This window comes from Carassius auratus, chromosome 17, assembly GCF_003368295.1.
Source record: "Carassius auratus strain Wakin chromosome 17, ASM336829v1, whole genome shotgun sequence".
Classification (NCBI taxonomy): Eukaryota; Metazoa; Chordata; class Actinopteri; order Cypriniformes; family Cyprinidae; genus Carassius; species Carassius auratus.
Genome location: NC_039259.1, coordinates 7105204 through 7115298, shown reverse-complemented (window position 1 = coordinate 7115298; position 10095 = coordinate 7105204).

Genomic DNA, 10095 nt, shown 5'->3' with positions numbered 1-10095 from the left:
GATTTGAGGAAGGGGGCTATAGTCTGATCAAGGAAAATTAAGAAAAGTAATAGCACACCTCTTCTCAACAAGCTCCTTGATTCTAGTTACCATTCATGCCCATAACACATGGTGCTGGTGTATCCAGTCCAGCCAAGACCCCTTTCCTGCAGAGTTTAGATCCAAGACACCTGTTTATTACAGCTGGAGCCAAACTCTGCTTCAAGATGGCCCTCCAGAATCTGGATTGGTCGCCACTGACTTAATAAAAGGTAGGGTTATTCAGTTTGGTTCCTGTAGTGCCACAGCATTTAGTTCTAATGATGCATTCCATTTACCTCTTAAGTCATAGATGGACCGTATTCCAATTAAGAAATCATAAAAAGCAGTATTTTGCACAGATAATGCCACAGTAACATGTCCACAAGACAAACATAAGTGCTAATAAACAATATATCACTACTGTTTCTCTTCTGTTGATGCACTGAGCTGCCCTATTGGATTCTGAAGTTGCCGTTGTTGCAATTACTCCAAAATTCCGAATCAGAACTCTGACTTGGGAGGGAGTTCCATTTAAAAGTTCCAACTGGGATCTTGGAATTTCCAACTTCAGAATACAAATGGAATGCATCATAATCCTAATCAAACATGCCTATTTGTAATAACCAAATAATGCTGAAGACCTTAGCCTTCCTATCGACCTACCCATTGCTAACTGCTCCCTGAGAATGTGATATCTGTTTTCTTCACTTGATTAATTAATGCAATTATGCAGAACACCCGGCAACATCATCAAACAAATATATATATATATATATATAATACTATTAGAGGAGGCTAGGGTCTGATGCCATATTTCAGTCACAAAGTAAATATCACATCTGCCACAGTTTATACCTGTAAACAACTGGGTACAAACCACACCTTGGTTTAATTAAACTAAAAACACTTTTTGAGCTTTTTTTCAACTGGTTTATTTTAGTAAAACATCTTGCAGTATTGTGGTGATGTGTAATGGCAGGTGGGTAAATTTCCATCTCCACTTCCTGTTAAGTGACATATTGATGCACCCTTATTCCTTTTGCTGTTTGCAGTGCCCTTCACTCTGAACTTGTACGCTCTCTTCAGACTGAAATCTCTCTTAAGTTGGTAGAATCCCCTGAGAAACCTACTTCGCAAGGCACTTGTGGTTAAATGGAACACACCTCTCGATTAGCTAATTCTGATAACTATTGTTAGAATTGAAACTCTGCAGGTCATGGCTCTCCAGGAACACAATTAAATAGCTCTGGTTTAAGGATTTCAAATCCCTAAATCCCAGCAAGCACCTCTAAAATAAGTCTAGTAACATATTTGAGATTCTTCAAGGCAGGGGTGTGTTGTTTTCTCCTGGTATTATTCATTTATTCATGTTCTGTAGTGGTGGTGCAGGGTTGGTTTGAGGGAACAGGATAAATACATTTTAGTAAAATAGCCCTCTATTCCTCGGAAGCAATTTAGCAAGATGAATGCCAGCCCTCCAATCCACTTCTCTCTAATGGCTGCTTGATAAATGTGTTGTGTTGTTGATTATCGCATAAACCCTCCAAAAGTGCAATCACAACCTTGCTAAAAATCCGTTAGAGGTGCTTTGCCGAACATTAAGTGAAAACACACGTCTTCACAGCTTTAGCATAACAGATCTTTTTTCACTGGCCAAATACACAGTTTAAATAAATCTAAATAAATAAAGGTAATTTCACATTTAATAAAGGGGGGCATTAAGCTGCTTAAAGAAACACTTCTGCCAAACAGACAAAATATAGTTTTGTCTGTTAATTGCAAGGATCCTACATGTGTATTTTCAGACTTTATTCTGAAGTATCACCAGCAGTAGTGTGTGAACATTTATGTGCTACATTCGGAAGGAGGGTAGGGGTGTGTGTGCTTTTGTAATGATTTATGCCCTGGGGCATGTCCTGTTTCTCTGATAAGATGACTGTCTTCTTTGTAATGAGTCTCGAACAGAGACGACTTCTGAGTCTCAGAGTGAGTGTTGTACAGCAGGCTCAAAGCTGTGTAGCGTAACACCAGAATGACAGAAACAAAGGGAGCAGATAAATACAATACAGAGATACAAAAACGGGTGCAGACAGTAATGCATTTTCTTACTTACTCATTATTGACTTGGATCAATAACTCCTTTTGTCTTCTACAAGAGAAAGCAACATGAGCATGGTTTAATATTTCTGGTGTAGCATTTTAATTCTTACAATTTAATGATGCAATTTAAAAGATCCTTTTTAAGATAATTTTTTTGGCTCCGAAACTGGCAAATTTTTTAGCATGAGTCAGGAAAAGTGATACAAGTTGTATGTTCCAGCAAACACCGAGAGACTGGATTTTTACAACCAAAGATTTGTAACCATTGGGTCCCTAAGAAACAGGTCAGGCCTCTCCATTCTCACAATCCTGCTCGCGCCATCCTGGAGCTTCTCTGTTTATTTGTTTACACAATGTGAGGGAACCGGTCATGGAAAATCAAACATCACATTCAAAGCAATGTGACTGAGAAGTCCAACTGACGTACGTCAAGAGACATGCTGGTGGACAGGCACAATCCTTTATGAGAAACATGATAAAGGTGTTCAAATTTCATAAATGCCTATGTAAGAGGGAGAAGGTGTAGAACATTCCATTTCTGGAGTTCCAGTCAGTTCCAGCCTGCTAATGAGCTACAAACCCACTTTGGATTCATTTCTTGATTTAACTAATAGGATTAGCATGTATCTGTGAACTCATTTCTACAGCAAGCCTCCCTCCACATCCCATGCCAAAACCAAGTTCTGTTCTGCAGAGGTGGTCCGGAGGGTGTACGTCCATCTGGGACCAGTCCTCTATACCAGCCCTCTAGGACACATGGCACCAGACCAGTCCATTATAAGACAGGAGTAGAACAACAAACAGACGATATCAGAGGAAATCAAATCCAGTGTATCAGCAAGTGCACAGCGGCCCTGGAGCTCTTGTCTCCGTTAATAGCCAGATCAGCCACGGTGAGGAGTTGCGCCGCTGCCAAATTTTCATCGTCCGGTCGCGCTGTGTATTGTTTTAAGATATTAACTTTCCACAGCTCTAAACCCATCATCCTATACACCCCTCCTTTCCCTTCAGCATTACATTTTTCCCTTCGACCCGCGACAGACCGTCACCTCCCCCGTTCCTTCCCCCCATCCTTGTTCTACAACTGGAGGCAGTGGTAATAACTATTTAGGTAGTTGTCTTTCCCCACATAAAAATAAACTTGAATAAATAATTTAGCTTGGCAGCGGTTCATATAAACACAACTCCAGTGGATGGATTTCACCTTGCATTCGCCTCTGGCATGTCCTACTTTAAACGGGATATGCTGAGGCTCTCAGCCTGACAGCTATCCCTTAATCTTACTTTTACTGATAAAAACTAACCTAAATGTTTGTGGAATAATAAGACCAACTTCCTGTGAGGAGCGAATTAATTTCTGTGGGTATCGTCACTTAAAAGTAAAATTTTATCATGAGGACCAACGAACCCTCACAGGAAATAACAACATTTTAGTAAAAATATGACAAAGGAGAAAATCTATTAATGTACAGTCAAGATTGAGTTGGATTTTAACTTATCCTTCAGGGTGCCTTCATTTGCAGTAATGTAATAATCCAAGTCTAAGGGCAAAAAATACGTTTAAACATATTTTTAAACTATACATGCATTTCATAAATTCAAAATAATTTTTCATACCTGGCAGGATGTTTCATGCATAGTGCATAGGGTATGTTTTGATCATAACCCAGAATGGTTTGTAAATGTATTTATAAAGCATACAAACCTTTTTAAACTCTTCCATTTCACCCTGGGGAAGAATAAACTTATTAGCAGAGAGAAGAAATATTATTTTACTGCAAAAATAAACAGTGCTGCTCCAGAAGAGCAGATGTTTGTGTATGACTCTTGCATTTGCTAATAATATAATTAAGCAGTGCACCCTTCCTCATATTAGCTGCAGTCCAGCGGCATCTGTGTGTGGGAATACTAGTCATTAAATAAAGGTTTCTGTGCATATGTTTTGATCACACATTTGCTATTTGAATATGAAAATGTGGGTTAAAGGGATAGTTTCTAGTTTCATAGTTTCATCCTCATTTACTCACCTTCATGTTGTTTCTGTCTTTCTTTATTCTGTGGAAGAAGATATTTAGGATAATTGTGGGTTTGTTGAACAAGCAATAAAAACCATGGGGTCTAATGTTTCATCCTCAATATAGTCTATGAAATGAAATTAGATTAGGTCAACTGAAAAAAGAAATGCGTTTTTCAATTTAGTAGTTGATATGACCATCAACTTTGATGCATAATAACTTCTAGCGGTGTAAATAAAGCATCATAAGAAAGCTAATGTTTTCAACAGAATCCACTGTAGACATGTTCATTAACAATGAGTGCTGAATCATTTTAACTTATGATAGTTTTTCCATGATTGTGATGTCACAATCAATTATTTTCAAATATTATCATTTCTATTTTCATAATACCTAATTATTCCTTCTGAGAAGAGAAAGTATGTTATGCTCACTAAGGCTTCATTAATGTGATGAAAAAGTATTCAGTAAAAATAGTATTACTGTGAGATTGTATCACAATTTAAAATAAAGTTTGCTATTTGAATATATTTTTGATTCAATATAACATAACTTTCTGTTATGGCAAAACTGAATTTTCAGAAGTTCTTCTGTACTTCTGTCTTTAGAGTCACATGATTAGAAATCATTCTTTTATTCAATTCAATTCAAGTTTATTTGTATAGCCCTTTTTACGATAAAAATCATTGCAACTTTTTAAGCAACTTTACAGAAAATTATGTTTCTACAATATTTAGCAGTAGCTTATGAGTGCATATGACATGATTTTTCAGAAAAATTCATATAAGACCACTATTAACAGCAATTTTTATGTGACTGCATATAAAAGTCGCAATATTTGTTAGTTTTGTAATGTTGTTGCATCATCTCTTTTTATGTTTATTTGTTTCTCAAACGTTTCTTATGATCAGTTTTGAAACAATAATATGAATATTATTATTAAATCTGTGATTTTTTATTATTAGTATTTTTTTTTGGGTGAGGATTTTTTGATGGATAGAAAGAGTTCATCTGAAACAGAAATCTGAAATAGCATTACAAATGTCACTTTTGGTAAAAACTTTTGGTATAAGAAAATTAGTAATGAGAGAGACATTAAATGATAACAATAATGTTTTGAGTCTTTTTTTTTAATGAGACAACCTTCTGTTCTCTGTATGCTTCAACCAGATGTGTCTCATACCTAAAAGATAGACCGGCCTTATTTTAAAATAGAAGCTTTCAAGGAAATGACAAAGGTGTCAAAAACAGTGGCAGTTTAACTTAGGAACACCTGAAAGATGTTCCGACTGCAGTTGTATCCATGTAAACAAATAATGCCATGTGACACATCATTGTCAGACAATAAGAGCACGTCAGACACTCTGCACATGTTGAGGAGGACTTCCTAAATAAACACAAGAATCACCAGCCCATACAATAGAGAGGAATGCCTGAGGAAACAGCTCGACACCTGTCTGCCTTCAAGACGTGAGGAACACTGTCACCTCAGTCTTGTAAATAGGAAGTGATACACGGAAAAACACAAAACTATTGCCGTAATTCCGAAGCCATTTTCAGCAACAAAGAAGAGGGGATTTTACTGGTGACCGGGCTGCCAGTCTCCTATTCGCTCTTACACTGGAAACAGCAGGTGGAGAGATGGAGTGCAGACGTATACATGACTGAGACCGGTCAATTGCAGGAAGTTGACTCACGTAATATCCGGGTGAGGTGCTGGCCAGATGGTCTACGGTGATGACACACTCTAAAACACACTCCAGTAATGACACACTCTAAAAAACACTCCAGTGATGGAGATTGACGAACATCTTTAAGCTTCATGATATCCGGTAATTTTGTTCCAATGTTTATCATGTCGACTCAGAGTAGTGTTCCCATGTGAAAACTGAACCGTCCTCAGAGGAAATCAGACCTTCTAAACAATGATGAATGAATAACTTTAATGTAGATCGTGCATTGCCCCTTTACAATCATAAAGATCCAAGGGGAATACACAGTCAGCACATCCATCACGAGGAGAACACCCTTAAAACGCTTCTGATAATAACAGAAATGTGAGAGCTGATGTTCACGAGCACTTTTCTGAAACACTGTGCTTGTTGTCTCTTTCATTGGAGAGATTTCAAAAAATATGTTACTCAGGTCAATGCTTCTGGTTTTGCTTTAGGACCCAAAAACAAAAGGAGATCAATTCTCTATAGTACCATTTTCAAACTTTTTTTTTTTGCATACATTTATATATTTTAAGCTACTTTTGTTAGGTATAAATTGCTTATAATAAGGAAAGCAACCCTTTTAAGAAAATTTCAATTGATTCATTATTGATTATCAATGCTAGCTTTTCTTTTAGATAGACTAAGACATTAATCTCCCCTCAGGGAGTTCAGTGCATCAGTGTAATGTGGTTTTCTTGAGTTTGCGATTGTCTCCAAGTCTTGCCTGTGGCTTTACACCACCCTGCACTGCAACACTGGGTATCTTATTGATTCTTCAGATAGTTGAGAAAAAACTGCTGACACTGAAAGCTGTATTTTTCTAATCCAAACAGACACATTCAAATGTGAGTGAATATGAATGAGACAGCACATAGAAAACCATTGAAACTTCAGTTACACTATCTAAGCAACACAGGATTGTTACTATGCACTGACAGATTATCTCCAATAAAGATTTTTGTTTTTACTACCTTTGCCAATCTTCACAATAAAACAAAACAATTTATGCTACAAACACATTTCAAATCCTAGTTATATGATCTACAATGTCCAAACCCAGCATATTAGCATAGTTAATGATGAGTGCAGACAGGCATGCACAATTCATCCAGAAGTCCTCAACTCAAAACGAACATATTTCCTATGTATGTTTTACAAATTACCTTTCAACGACTCTCAGCGGTGAGTCTATTGAAAAGCACAGTTTTTTGCCGAAAACAAAAAACAGATATCTAGTTCTGTGTTCTGATTCAAATTGAATTATTATTACTTGCATTTAAAGAGATAGTCCCCCCCCACACACACACACACAAAAATAGAATAAAAATTTCGAAAAATTAATTCTGTCATTATTTACTTACACTCAGGTTATTCCTTATTATTAATTAATTTTCAGAATACAAATTTGGATGTTTTTAATGAAACATGAGTTTATTTATTTATTTTATTTTTTCATTAAAAGGTTACTAACACTTTCAAAAAGTTCAAAAAAGCTCATAAAGATGCCTTAAAATGAATTTGTATATTCATTTTCAAGTTTTGGTACACTCAAAAAAATGACTCTTTGGCTGAACATGATTCTTTCATGGACAGTGGTTCCACATGTTTGTACCATGTTATTTGGACAAGAATAAATCAAGTTATAAGGACATGTCTACTTTTAGTTGAGTTTACTCAGTTTGCTTTAGTTCAACCTTCATGAAATATCTGAGTAGAGATAATATGTTTACATCATGTAGAACCATTGTCCATGCAAGTTTAGCCAAAGAGTTATAAAAACATTAGCAAGTAAGATATAACTTTTCTTTACACATGATGTTAGCTGTTTGCAGTTTAAGGATGTTACTATATGTGTACATCATTCACTAGCACTCTCATTAAAGTTGCTTTTTTAAAATTAAGTATTTTAGACTTTCTTTTAACCAGGTCCTCAACCCAACCACAAGCTCCACACTTCACCACAATGGTAACTCGCACCAAATACACCAATATAAAGTCTTTTAAAATGGCAACATAATAGAGCATTAGACATGAAAAAGTCTCCTTATTATCACATTTTACTAAAAACTGCATAAAATAACACTTTATTTCAACATTTTCTCTCCCCATATCCAGTCCTGTGCAAAGCATGATGGGAAGCGTAAAACTTATTTTGAAGTACTTGATTGAAACATGTTCTTTCAAAATGAAAACTTTATGTTAAACCAACGAGTGACAGTTTTAAGTCAGTTTAACATGACACAATCATGTTGAAATGAAAAATAGCCAAAATGGCATTAATTCAACATGAATTGTTCAGGTAAAGTGAACAAAACTGAAAATTCATTTTTTTGAGTGTAACCTAGACTTTCAATGAAGGTGCATGAAGGTTTCATTAAAGATATCTTAATTTGAAGTGTTTGGAACAACATGAATGTTAATAAATGATGACACAATTTTCATATTTGGGTGAACTAATTTCTTCTAAATGCATAGCAGCGTCAAACATGACTGATATCTCAAATGGCGCAGCTTTTTCAGTCGTGTTTTTACTTTCCTAATTGATTAGACATTAGATTTTCACCTGGCAGAAAATTAAACAGGCAAATACATCAATACTGCATATACATGAAAGAGTGGAAATTGGCTCTTCTTATTACAGATATAATAAGATTCCATCAGTATACCTTATAAGACTCTACTTAGTACTTAGTAATGACATGGCAACCTAAAACATTTTTTAAACAGCCAGGAACTACTCAAATTTCCTCTATTTTGAAAAAAGATAATGGTCATGTTGAAATATACAGGAGAGTATAATTCGTTATAAAGCCTTTTTCCAGGCTGACTTCTTCCATTTGGTTGGCGCCCAAGAGCAAGTGCTGTGAGAATGGAGGGGTGTTTGCTGACACCATCTAGCAAAGTGTGCTCTTTACAATAGCACACAGAGGCCCTGTCAGTCAACATGGTGTGAAGAATGCAGTGAAACTGAAGAATCTTTAGCCTGTGCATTCCAGCGCTACTGCAAACACCCCATACTTGTATATAAACGCTGTAGGAAAGTATCAGCAGCCCATACAGTCCTAAACCACTCACTTACGATAAATATGCATGGAACAGTACAGTACATCTCCATGCGTCACTGATTTATTGCAATAATAGCGTCTCACATGTCTTCTTATGAGTGTGCTTCACTACTGGTAGGCTACTTTATAATAATACAGTGTACTCAGAGAAAGTCTTTGTTTGTTTCTCATGGTGTCTATTCTGAGCTTGTGCTTTTTCTGGTCTGAGCGACTGTGGACCCTGTACAGCTTTGCTCAAAATAAAATTTTTTTTGACCACATAAACCATATCTGAATGGACCAGCATCAACACGCATACTTTAAAGTGTGGGTGTTGTTTTATGACATGATAACAATTGCAAAACCTGTAGCATGAAAGTATCAGCATGAATATGGGAGAATGAAATGGGAAATGCATTTTTTTTTTCAAACACTGAGGGTGCACATTTCATTCCTGTAAAAATGTACAATATAAAAACAGTTATACATAAATGTACATTACTGAAAATGCAGCAGCTAATAAGATAACTTTATTTCATAACAACAACAATATTAATAATTAACATTAACAACTGAAAATGCCCTCTTCTGCCATTTAAAAAAGATATTCTGCAGGTAATCTCTAATCAGTTAGCAAAATATAATCTGAATCTGAATATCCTGAATATTATTAACTAATAAATAATTATACAATATACAATAATTCTGACAACATTATCACAATTTATGCATTACTTTCTCAAAATTTAGAAGAGTTAGCCTACTTGTTTTGAACAAAAAGAGTTGCTTCCTTCGTGTGTTTTCTGGGTAACACTTTGCCTTACAACTTAAATATACTGCAGTTAACATATACAATTTACTAATCTTAAATCATGTGAATCTCAACATTTACTAAAACATTTTTAAGATCTGTTGACATTAGTAAATGCACTGTGAACATGAACGTTGACATTTTCATGAACAAAAGGTTAATAAGTGCTGTGAAGTATTTAGCTCCCTTGTACGTATGTGTTGATGCATTAACTGCTGCTAACAAATGAAATCGTATTGTAAAGATCTCATTTATGCATTCAAAGCAATAACTTATATATCATTAGTGGTTTTATTGTTAATTATAAAGAAAATCTTATTCATTAGTGAATCCATCTAAATAGGCTATATCACATTACACCAATAGAACTACCAGTTTCCTCTACT